A 13,196-nucleotide genomic window follows, 5' to 3' on the forward strand; every position below is an offset into this window, starting at 1 on the left:
GCTTGCCATAAGCCCTGCTGCCACATTGCATCTTTTGCTGCCACTGATATATCTTATAGTACAGGACCTGCAGGGTTTTGTGGCCCAAGCAGAAGGGCTGCTTGCCCTGCTGCTTGGATTTGCTGCAGAATTCTTTTTTGACTAGGACCTACTCAAAGCTGGCGATGTTTCTTGTCACCTGGTATGTGGGGTGGAGAATTATTCTCTGGTGTGGAATATGCTCTCCCTAGAACTGAGATCAACCTGTCAGGCATAGGAGTTCCTTCTTTGTATGGGAGGTACAATATGTAATGATTTGTCTTTAACTTTGGAAGGTATGCCCTGGCACACCCCTGACTCCAAGACTACAAAACTTTACTCATGCATCAGGGATACGATTCTTTACAGGGTTTATCTCACATGGAGCATGTATGTCTTACTAAGTCCTCCAGTGTGCTTGCTGACCATGTCTTATTCCTTAGCCCCACTTAGCGTAATATTGTTGAAGTAATGGATCAATGTGAAGTTTTATAGGATGTCCAGTTGGTCCAGATCTCTTTGGACTGTATTCTTATAGAAAGCAGAGAATTAACATAGCTTTGGGAATAAAGTGTAAATATGTATTATTATCCACTCTATGTAAATGAAGACTATTCCTGATGCTATTTTTTGATCAAAATGTAAAAGAATGCATTTGCCAAGCCAGTGGCCACGTAATATATACCTGAACCCATGTTAATCTGCTCTAGTAAAGACATTAATCATATTTAGTACTGCGACTGCAATTAGGGGAATCATTTGTTTAAATTTATAGTTAACGATCATTTTCCAAGATCCATCTGGTTTCTTCTGGGAGCCAGATTGGCAAATTCAATGGATAGTGTCCACCATCCCTGCATTTTTTTTTTATATCCTTAAAGATAGCACTGATTTTTGCTATCCCCCTACCCTGGGGTTGTGATATTGGTTTGGGTCCTTGGATGTGACTCGGGGGGATGATTGAGTATTTTCAGAGGCTTCTACTTGGAATTCCCTATTCTAAGAGTTCTTACCCCAAAAGGCAAAGAACCCAAAGTTGGAGCTCTATCAACTACTACATAGGTCAATCCCAAATATACATGTGGGGATCATGAAAATGACTGCTGGGTGGATCAGCAGATCTTGTAGAGTCACTGTAAGCAGGACCTTGGTCAAGACTCCATAAGCCTCCATTCTAACAGGGAGACGGCGATGATACTTTGGGTCTCTGAATATCAATATCAATTTAGTCCTTTGTTTCCCACAGTCTCCAGAATGATTGGGATACCTAACTATAAATGACTACTCAGTCAATGGGTTTTGTACCTAAAAAGTAACTCAGGTCCAGGAGCTGAGCAAGCGATCATAACATTTAATTGTCCTCAGTCTAGTGGGCATCCTTCTTTTATTTATTCTGACAGTACAAGCTGCATTGTACCCTTGTTGGGTGCCCATCTATTTTGCCCCAAGGAATACTGTCTTCTCTTAACCATTTCCATTACCCTCTGCATGTCAGCCCCCCTTGGCTACCCTGTGACTCTGCCACTTATTAAGAAAATTACATCCACGTTGCTCTTGGCAGTTAAGTGCCACTACTTACTCTCTATTGTTTTGGAGTCCTAATGTCCCCATTGCTATCATTGAGCCTAATTCTGTAATGGCCTCTTCTACTGTTAACCCTGTCTTATAAACTTCTGAATGAGGCTGGTACTCCTCTCACCAGTGCATTACCTATGGCCTTGGCAATGATGAATACGATAGTCCTTCCCATGGTACATATCATCCGGTGTCTCTTCCAGCCTTACGGAGATACCTACTTCACATGCCCATTTCCCTTCACCTTTTAATCCCTTTCTCCACTGTCTACCATAGTAATTCTGGCATTTCAGCTTCATTTAGCGTGAGACATCATTTTTTCCATGCTTCTAAGACCCGTGCTAATGGTGAGTTCACACCATCTCCTCAGGTCCTTGACAGGGTGCTAAATCTTGTATTTAGAGAGAGTACCCACAAGTCAATAAACTCTCCCCTATCCAATATATTGTTCCAGCTGCTTGGTGGAGCAGCCTCGGGATCCAGTCCCAGCTCCTACAGTTACATTCTAGGTAGGTCTTGCAACTCCTTTGGGTAGAGTCCCTTTCATTCCTGATCAGTCCCAGCATGTCTCCAGCTATGTTATGTTGGAACTTAATCCTACTTATAGGCCTAGTAGCCAGGAAGGGAAATGGGGGCAGATCATAAAGAAGGTGTATCATGCCTTCCTTCCTGGTTTTCAAACAAAGAATGAGTGCTAGCTCTTAATGGAGAGGGGTGGTCACTTCTGTAGGCCAGGAGGATTCAGAGAGGTCTGGGGTTCAAAATCTTAAATAACATTTACCCACACGTCCCCAGCTCGAGTGTAGTTTTCTTTTTTTCCTAATCATGGCCCTGATCTTAGCATAACAGAGTTGCTTTGATTCGGCATTTAACCTTTTCCCATTATTGCTGTCAATTTAAAACAAAAAGCCTCTGTGTCTATACATGTACAACTGGACACACAGACACGTACATGCCAATGGACTTTGCGAGCATTTAAAGAAATTTCTGGAGGAAAATATCAAACTTTTAACAGTGGTTAAACATATGGAAGGGAGTAAAATGGGGAGATGTGGAGAGAGGAACTTGAACTATTTACTACATAGTCTTTCGTGTTGTCTGAATTTTTTTTACAGACATTTGTATTAGAAAAATTTAAGAGATCATTGCCTTTGGGGGAGAGAACTGAAAGAAGAAGACTTTAGCAATGTTCCTGAATTCCCCCCAAGAGATTTGACCTCACTTGACCCCACCCCAAGGAGAAGGAAGGTATGTGCAGTGAACCAGTCTCCTGCTCCTGGAGAAGGTTATTATCTGTGATCAGCCACAGTCTCATTCCTCCTTCAGAAGGGGCCTAAGGGCTTTCAAGTGGCAACTCAGATCCAGGGGCACAGAAACTGCATCAGCAGTAGATCAACCTGGGTGCCTGTTACAGAAGGGTGATTCAGCTGGGGGTGGTCTGTGAGTGATACCACAGGAGCGGTTGAATCTGTGCATTAACAACTCTTCTCAGCTTTTTGGCAAGTTAGCAGGATAGAAAAGGGCCCCAAAAAATCTATATAAATAGAATGAAGTTTCTGTTTCTTACAACTTTTGGTTAGACAGATTTTCAGTACATTTGACAAATGTACTTAAGGTGGTGTATTAGTTTCCTGCAGCTGCTGTAACAAATTACCACAAACTTGGGGGCTTCTCACAACAGAAAGTTATTCTCTCACAGTTCTGCAGGCCAGACATCAAAAGTTAGTTTCACTAAGCAGAAATCAAGGCATTGGTAGGGCCAAGCTCCCTCTGGAGGCTCTAGGGGAGAATCCTTTCCTTGACTCTTCCGGTTTCAGGTGGCTGTCAATATTTCTCGGCTTGTGGCTGCATCACGCTGATCCCCCTCTGTCTTTACATTGCCTTCTCCTCTGTGTGTGGGTATAATCTCTCTCTGCCTTCCTCTTATGAGGACATGTGAGGCATTTGGGGCCCACCCAGATGATAATAATTAGGGCCCACCCAGGATGATAATCTCATCTCAAGATCCTTCACTTAATCACATCTGCAAAACCCTGGTTTCCTTACAAGTTAACATTTACAGGTTTCAAGGATTAGGACCTAGCATCTATGGAGGTCACTATTCAGCCTACTACAGATAGACTGATTTAAAATACATAATACATGTGAAATCAACTTTGGGGACTCTGGCTTTTTGAAGAGCAACCTGCTTCTAGAGCCTCAGACTGAGAAAATGTGAGTTTCATATATCTGCCAACCAGAAGGGCTTAAGACATCATGGATAGAGAAAGTAATCAGTGGTTTCAAACTTGAGCTCTAAACACCCCCTCCCCACCCCTGACGTACTGAATCAGAATCTCTCCATCTGATTCTCACCCTCACTAAAGACATAACAGTAGACACTAGTGTATAGGCTCCAGTTCACAGTCAAACTGTGTCTCACGTGGGCAACTCCATATAGCTGACTTCTGGATAATTAGCAGAGATTAATTTGTTTACCATGTAGGATCCACCAACTAAGAAGTCAAATTGAAGTAAAAAGTGTAGCTAACATTTATTAAGCATTTATTATATCCCTAGTACTGAGCAAATTACCTCACGTGTATCTTGTTTAATTCTCAGAGCTGACTTGGGAGGTAGATTGATTTTGCCAAGGCTCCTGGGTTGTATCCTAGGTAAACCAAGAAAAAAGATTTATCGGAAGGCCTCTGGACTGGCTCACAACTAGAAGAGCTGCACAAGTAGGGTTAGGAAAGAGAAGTGACAACGGCTCTGAGGAGCTACAGTCTCAGCCCTTAGTGCTTTCCTCATCGTCAGATAACTATCTAAGCTGCCTTCCACTTCTGTGGGTTTTCACTTGCAATTTGAATTCCAAGCAGAGTTAATCTGACATTGCCGGGACAAAGCCACTGTCATTGGCCCCTGTCTGGGACAAAGCCCACCTTGCCAGAAGAGCGGGTTCAGTTATGAAAAAAGAGTTAAGAGGAAGAATGGACCAGACCAAAGTGATAATTGCTTCATAAATAATGTTACCTTCATTTTACAGATGGGGAAAAACCACGCCTCAGAGACTTTAAATTTAGTAGCAAGTTGTAAAGCCGTAATCTGAACCCAGTTCTGCCCAATCCAGAGTCTCGTTTCTTAACCACTATTCTCATCCCCAAATCTGCCACAGCCCAGGAATCAAAACAGATTCTGAAGCAGTTTCCATGTGACGTTACCTGGAAGATTTTTGGTACTTTTGTGAATGCTGAGACCCAGGAAAGTATTTTGTACAGTGAGATCTCTCTCTGTTCATTCATTTGGCGGGTATTGTGTGAGCACATGTTGATTGCTAAGCATTGGGAATGCAGTGTTCAACAAGGTGGGCACATTTCATAGCTTAAGTCTGGTTGCAAAAAGCAAAAACTCAACTCAAACAAAATTAATCCAAACAGTATTTATTGACTCAAGGGAATGGGCAATCTAAGGGAGAAACAGGCTTCAGCAAAGCTAGATGCAGTGCCATCGGGGCTTCTCTCTCCCTCTCCACTGAAGGCAAAGATAGCCACCAGCATCACCAGCTCTGCACCATCCCAACCGCCAGCAAAAGCAAGGGAAAAAAACCCTCTTTTTTCCCACCCAGCATTTATGGCAATTCTGAAAAAAAATCTGACTGGCCCCTCGTGGATCATGTGCTGAACAACGGCTTAGATTCCAATCACTCTGACCAGGTAAATGGTGGACGCATTCTGACCTGCTCTTCTGACTCCTGGGTCCATTTCCACGGTGGAATTTGTGGGACCACATGATTGACAGACTCACCAGGATCACGCAGAGTAGGATAAGAGCACTCCGCCCAAATAAAAGAGAGGTGCCGTTGTAGAAAAGGGGGGAAGGGATGGCAAGCAGAAAAAATATCACATTATGTACAAACCATGATTCCCTGCTCTCGTGACCTAGAAACTCTACCTTCTCAAAGCTTTTTCTGTCTATGCCCGTCATAATCATAGGCACTGGAAGTACAAGCTGATCTTCCCTCTGCAGGGGAAAGTAAAAAAGTATATGAAACCCTTTCTGCAGATCAGCTAGTTAGAAAGGCTGAAAAACAAACCTATACCAGTGCGTTCAAAGTGGAATCTACCAACCAGTGGCAACACCATCACCTGAGAACTTGTTTGAAATGCAGGTCCTTCATCCCTACCTCACCTCATCAATCAGAATTACTTCTATATGATTCTTACACTAATGCCTGGTCTATACTGGAGTCTGCAAAATGAAAGTTCCATTGGGGAAAGTTTCCACTGGGGAAAAATAAGATCACGTGGGAGAGAAGTAAGTCAAAACTAGGATGAAACACAAAAAATAAAAGTATGAAATAAAGGGGAGAAAGGGAGAGGAAGAAAAGCAAAGACATCCACAGTAGTAGAAGCAGCATTTGGATGGACAAGGCATGTTCTCAGGAGTCAGACATAGCTTTCAAGGCTACGGGCTACTTTACCCTCAGGTATCTGAGGGTTTTGTGTAGAAGTGACGACTGCAGCACAAGAGTGGAAAGAGCATGGGCTCAGGAGGCAGAAAGGAGGCCTGGGTGTGAATTCTCATTTTACCACTGATCAGCCTTATGACTTTAGGCAGATTACTCATCCTCTCTGATGTCAATCTTCTGATCTGTAAATTGAGCATGATACTTTCCTCACAGTATCCTCCCAGAGGCTTGAGAGAGAAAATGTATGCAAAATACCCAGCAAAATGGTTGCTTATTGTGTTAGTTGCCTCCTGTTTCTCTTAACCCTCTCTGCAGAACTAAGACTAAGAGGTGGAAAGAGTTTGTAAAGAGACAGATTGGGACTCAATATTGTAAGGTCGGATCTTAACAAACGGCACCGCGAAACAGAGGAAAGCTTCAAGTGAGCTTTATGAGGGAGCGCTCCCGGGCGAGGTTCACTGGTCCGAGAGAAAGGGGCCAGAGAAGTCGCGCCCGGGCGAGGGTTGGGCAAGATTTTATAGGGGAAGAAGGGAAAGGGGTGTGGTGAATCTGCAAGGGCACAGGGTACTCCTTATTTGGTGGTCTTTTCGGGTATCCTGGGGGACCGTTAGTCCCACCCCTCGAAAGGCGGGAAGGCTGGGCTGGGTTCAAAGTCCCCAGGTCAGTTCCTGGAACTGGGTGGTCCGGAATGTCTCCAGGGCAGTTTCTGGAACTGGGTGGTCGGGAGAATTTCGTTCTGATGCAACCTGTGAATCTGATTGTGTTCCCCTGCCTCGGGCCAGTTGGCCTTACAAATATGAGAAAGGGTTCATATGTTGGAACCCCGACCCCCAATGTGACTGTATTTGCAGATGTGGCCCTCATGGAGGTAATTAAGGTGAAACGAGGTTATAAAGGTAGAACCCTGATCCAATAGGATTAGTGACCTTAAAAGAACAAATACCAGAGAACTCGTTCTCTCTCCACCATGTGAGGACGCAGCAAAGGGAGCTGTCACCAGGAACTGATTCCTGCCGGAACCTTGATCTTGGACTTTCCACAGCTATGAGAAAATAAATGGCTGTTGTTTAAGCCACTCGGCCTATGGTATTTTATTATTGCAGCTGAAGCAAACTAAGATTCTCCCCTCACTGGAATCATTAAAACAAGCTGACAGTCACCTCTCAGAGATAGACAGGAACTTTCTGCAGGAGGACAGTACATGAGAGCAAACGATCCCTAAAAGCCTATCCCAGGGCTTCTCAACCGTGGCTGCACATTAGAATCACCTGGGGAACTTTAAAAACAATACTGATGCCCAAGCTCTCCCTCCCAGGCCAATTAAATCAGGATCTCTGGGTGTGTGCATTTTTAGATAGTGTCCCAGGTGATTTTACTGTTCAGCCAAGGCAAGGTTGAGAATTACTCCTTTCAGGGATCTGAGACCCTTTCCAGCTCTGAGTTATTATTAATTTATGGAGACTTACATCTGGTGATACAAGAATGGAATGTGTCATGAACCTCATCTTACAGGTATGGGAGAGGGAAGAGATAGAATTGTGAAGGTAAACTCCCATGTCATAAGTGAGCTGATAGTGAAGTTATAATACCATATCTTTCTGTCTGTGACCTTTGGAACCCTCTAGTAAGATGCAAACTACTTTTAGCTGTGTAGTAGAAGTCTCTTGTTTTTGCTAGGCCAGCATCCCTACCCTTGTTTTGGAAGAAGCTTGTCTTTTGGGGGGACTGCAACTTCTCAATTCTATGGAGTCTTACTAGGACTGTCAATCACAGGGCCCCCCCCTTATGACCCAAACTAAGCCAATCAGACTCTTTCTTCAGGGAGAATGACAGTGGGAATCTAGATTGGTGGGTTGGATTGTTCCCGTGGCGCAACCTAAAGAAACAGCATGTACTCCTTACTAAGATCATGTTGCTCCCCGCTTTCCTTTCTTCCCAAGCCTTGGCTCTCAGCATTTCCTTTAATTATATGAACTATAAAGTCTGCTTCCAACAAATTCTATTTTCCACTTGGTGAGTCAGACCTTCTTTCAGTTGCTTGCATAAGTGGCTCAAAAATTGGTACCGGGAAGTGGACACAGCAAGAACAGGCTTTTAGCTGTGGAAATAGCAGAAGTAGGTAGGTGCAAGGCAGTAGGAATTCCCCGATTCAGTTGAGAAGGTTGAGCCAGTTCTTTTTCTTGAAATTCCCAGTTGTCACATGCACCAGTAAATTTTCCTTTTGCTCAATCCAGTTTTGATTAATATAAACTACTTATTCGAGATGCAAGGAGTTACACTAGTAAGATGTTCTTCTTTGTCGTTATTTGGGGGATTGGAGGGCTGGGGCTGCCACTGGGTATGCCTGGTAGCACTTTTTTTTTTAACCCATTAGAGTAGGCTCTGTGCACAGCAAGCCCTGGCCCAAACCAAGCATTTTGCTTTTATAGCCCTCAAACCAATAAATGAGAACAGAAATGTAGGTACAGAGAGAAGTACCCAACCAAACTCCCCATCTTTCTAAGATTACTAGAAAGAGCCTATGGAAAGCAAAAAGGCAGAGCACAACAGGTGAACATCATAATTACGATGATGGCCACCATTTGTTAAGTCCGTACCATGTGCTAGACACTGGGTTTTATGTCATTTAATCCTAGGAGACTGATACTGTTTTGTTTTGTTTTGTTTCTAAGGTTGAGCTGCAGATGCCCAGAATTGAATTGATTCAATCAGTCGCTCTTCCGTTACTGACGTGATATAATCATCTGTCTAGACATGACCCCTCTTTTTTCTTATCTTTTTTATCCCTCATCCTTGAGTGTATCTAATGTGTGTCCCTCCAATCTATTTTCCATAGACTTACAGATCCACAAAAATATGTAGCGTAGTGTCTGCTTTTAAAATGTATATAAATGGATCATACTGCACGTCTCACTCTGCAATTTGCTTTTTTTATACAGCATTAAGTTTCTGAGATCCATCCATGTTGATATATATAGATAGAGCTAGTTCATCTGTTTAAACTGCTCCATTGTATACTATCATAATGATATACTATACCTTACCTATGAATTTTTTCCTAATGGATATCTAGACTGTTGCTAATTCCTGTTGTACAAAGTGCCTCAATGAATAAGCTTGTACACATCTCTCAATGCATTGTGCAGGAGTCTCTCTAGGATTTACCTAGAAGTGGAATTGCTGCACTTTAAGCTTCATGTATTTTCAGTTTTAGTAAATCCTGCCAAATTACTTTACAAAATAGCTTTACTAATTTACACTCCCACCAACAGTATATGAAAGTACTTGGAATATAGATACTATTATTATCTCCATTTTGCAGATGAGGAAACATACAAAATGTCCAAAGTTAAGCACTGTATCTATCTGAACTATGTCTGTCTAGTTCCAGAACTACACTATACCATATGTACTAAATAACAGTTGGAAGTGCAAGTGACAGAACCCCCTAACAGTGGCTTAAGTAATATGGGCATTTATCATCCCACTTAACAAAGATATTAGAGGGAGGTAGTTCCAGAGCAGCTCAGCTGTATCATCAGCAAGGTGGGCACTTTTTTAATTTCACCATTCTTAGCGGTTGAATTTTCACCCTTATTCTGTCTCCTCTCAGCCCTAGGATGGCTGACTTTGCTGACATCACTGCTGAGTTCAGAGCAGGAAAAAGAGGGAAACAATGGCACTATGAAGCTCTGTTCTTGTTCTTATCCTTTTTCTAGGAAAGAAAAATGCCTTCCTTGAATCCCCACTCACCCCAATCTACTTCCTTTTTTGTCTCATTGATCAGAGCCTACTGTTGGACCAACCTTCAGGCAAAATGGAATGAGATTATTACGTCTAGTTTAGATCAACCATGACTCAGCCACTGAGGCTACAGGGAGCGTTTACCTTCCTGGATTTCAAAGCATCTCCATGTCTAAAATCTGTTCTGTCAGCAAGAAAGAAAGGCAGTGACTGTTAGGTAGCAACTTGGTTTTTCTTCCATCTCTCTGGCCTTTTTTTTTCCTTCAGACTTTTTTGCTGGCTTCTCCTGATCACTCAGATGTTAAATCCTTGCTTTGTCTTGGATCTTTTCTCTTCCCAACATACTTACAAGAAGACCAACAGATGGCCAGCAGGCCAAATTTGAGTTTGTGACCCCAACCGTGTACTTTCTCCCTATGCTGAGAGCATCCATTTTCATAGCTTCAATTACCAGTTACATATTGATAACTCCTAAATTTGTATCTTCCTCCTCATTCCTGAGCTTCAGATCCATATGTACCTACTTAGATATTCCTAAGACTCATCAAACTCAACATGTCCAAAACTGAGCTTTTCATCTCCCACCCAAACTCGCTCTTTCTTCTGGTGCATCCTATCTAAGTGAATACCACCCCCTTTCACCAGGTTCCTCAAGTCAGAGCTCTTTGAGACTTCCCACACGAGAGCTCTCAAATTTGTCTGCTTTTCTTCATGTCCACTGCAAACACCTTGATCTGAAACTCTGTTGCTACGGTGTTTGTTGAAAGGAGCAGAAGCGTGGGCACCTGCCTTGTGAATGCAGATCTTAAGCCCTATCCTAGACCTCCTGAATCAGAAGTTGCTTGTTATCAGGGTCCCCAGGGAATTCATTCCAATTTGAGAAATTCTCATCTTGACTTTTGACAAGACAATATCTGGTCTCCCTGCATCAGTCTCTTGCCCCCTAAAATTCTCTCTCTGTACTGCAAACTGCATAAGTCACTTCCCTCATTGAATTCCATAACTAGCTCCCCATTGCTTTGCAGATAGAAGACAAAAGCTTATAGAATACAAAGCCCTACCAAAGTTCCCCTCCTGCCTAGTTCTGGTTTGCCCTCTGGGCTTCAGCCACGTTTGTATTCTTCCAGTTCCTGTGCCCGGCCTTGTTTTTCCCCTCAGGGACGTTTTACCTGCTGCTTGGTGCATAGCTAACTCCTACCCCTTCACCTCCTCAGAGAAACCCTCTCTCTTACAGCCCATGTGAGGTCAGCCACTCTCGTGCTAAGCTCTCTTTGCACACTGTGCTCCTTCAAAAGTTTAGCATGGTCCTACTTAAATAATGGAGAGCCCTCTCTCTTACAGCCCATGTGAGGTCAGCCACTCTCTCGTGCTAAGCTCTCTTTGCACACTGTGCTCCTTCAAAAGTTTAGCATGGTCCTACTTAAATAATGGAGTGTGTGTGTTTCATTGTTTAATAGCAGTCTGCCTCCATTGAATTGAAGCGCTCAAGGACTGCCACAGCTCTTGCATTGTTACATCCTTCCAGCGCCTAGCACAGTGCTTGATACACGTTACACATCAATGAGTAGCTGTTGACTTGATGAATATGAATGAATAATCATCCCCAGGGAGCTGTCCTGGCTCAGGGTGGCCTTGCTTTCTTAGTTCAACAGGAATCAAGAATCTGAAAAAGACTGAGGAGGGCCAAGGGAGTATAATTTGGCCACCAGCAAGCAAATTAGGATGAAAATGTCCAATTCTGACAGATGTACCCTGTGCACGTGCTGAAAGGAAAACAGAAGCAGCTCCCCTCAGAGTGATGGTAAACAGTTTGTTCCCTGGCCAGTACCCTCCTCCTCAATACACCCCGGAGCTGACCTTTGGAAGGACTTTTGTATAGTGGGAGGTCTCTTTTAACCTCCAGTGAATAAGGGTGTGAAGTGGTGTTTGCTTTTTTCCCTTTGTTCTCTGGCTAAGAAAAGTCTGGAGGCGGTTGAGTGAGGCTTAGTAATACAATTGCCTTCCCTTTCAAATGCTAAAAAGGGTTTTTGCTCCTGGTTTAGTATAATCTGAGCCTTGTAGAGGTCTGGAAGGGATCCACCCCCCTTCCTTTTGGCATCTTATTTCCTCCAGGCTAGGGACAACTTCACAATTAATAGAAAAAGGAAAGCTGTAATAGTCAATGTTGCCCTCCAAGCATCTCTGTGTGGTGAGCAGGCCTAGGAGAGTTAATCACTAAACTGACAGGGAAGGCCTCCAGGAGAAATGCAGGATGTATACAGTCCCACTGTCCTGGATCTGGCTAGAGATCCTGGCATCCGTGGCATTCTCTTCCAGAGGGAGCTGGAATCAGAGGTTGGCTGTTATCACAGCCTTTTAACTCCCATACAGGTGTGGATCTGGGGCTTGGGGGGGAGCACAGTGTTTTTACAACTTGGAGGGCTCTCTTTAAGAAAGAACACAAAACTATGAATACAGTCAGATTTGAGGCTTTGAAAAGAACAACTGAGGGTCATCATTGGCTTCGTGATACCGTTACCCCAAAACAGGGTTCGCCTCCTGTTGGGTGTCGAGCCAAAAGACACAGCGAAGCCAAAGATCAGAAGGAAGGACTTATTTCTTGCAGCAAGTAAGGAGGACACTGGAGACCTTTCCCAAAGCAATGTCTCCCTCAACTGCAAAGTTGGGGGAGTTTTAAGCTAAGGGTACGTGCATATCCATGAAGAGGGTTGGGGAGGTTTAGGTATATTCATGAAGGGCTTGAGAATTCAGCTTAGAATTGGGGCAAAGGTCGGCAGAATCCAGGCTTTAGTTGATTGATGTCACAAGGGTCAGAAAAGGTCAGCGTCATCATATCTTAGGTTCTGACCAGCCTGGGGTCTCAGCATGTAGTTACCATCCTCCACCTGGGTGGGAGCCTTAGTTCCTGCAGAACTCAAAACTATGTATCAGATTGTGATGTATATCCCTTGAGGAGTAACTAGGACTCTTTTATTGCTAAACTATTGTTTCCTGACTGCTTTTCCTTTGTTCCTGTATTCCCTCACTTCCCTTCCCATCATTAATTGCTGAGACCTGTTCAAAGGCAAGCATTGTGGTCAGGCTTGGAAAACAAAATGGCTTAGGCCAAAAATGGCTTCTCTTATGTCAAGAAAACTGCCTGGTTCTCTTTCTCCAGGGACCCTCTCTACTCTTTCTGCTTACAGGACCTCTGCTTCTGCCCCCTAGCAAAGTATACTAGAAAAGCTGAGGCTTGCAAGCCCTTGGACAAGTTATTCCCTCCCTAGAGCCTTAATTGGGTAATCTGTAAAATGGGACCCTCTATATATAGAATTGATGGGCGGGAAAGACACATGAGAGAAAAGAAAGTATACCTAGTGTTTGATCGGAGGTACTTAATTAAAATGCCATTTTGGAGACCTCCTCTCTGGGA

This window comes from Neophocaena asiaeorientalis, unplaced genomic scaffold (assembly GCF_003031525.2).
Source record: "Neophocaena asiaeorientalis asiaeorientalis breed wild unplaced genomic scaffold, Neophocaena_asiaeorientalis_V1.1 scaffold72, whole genome shotgun sequence".
Classification (NCBI taxonomy): Eukaryota; Metazoa; Chordata; class Mammalia; order Artiodactyla; family Phocoenidae; genus Neophocaena; species Neophocaena asiaeorientalis.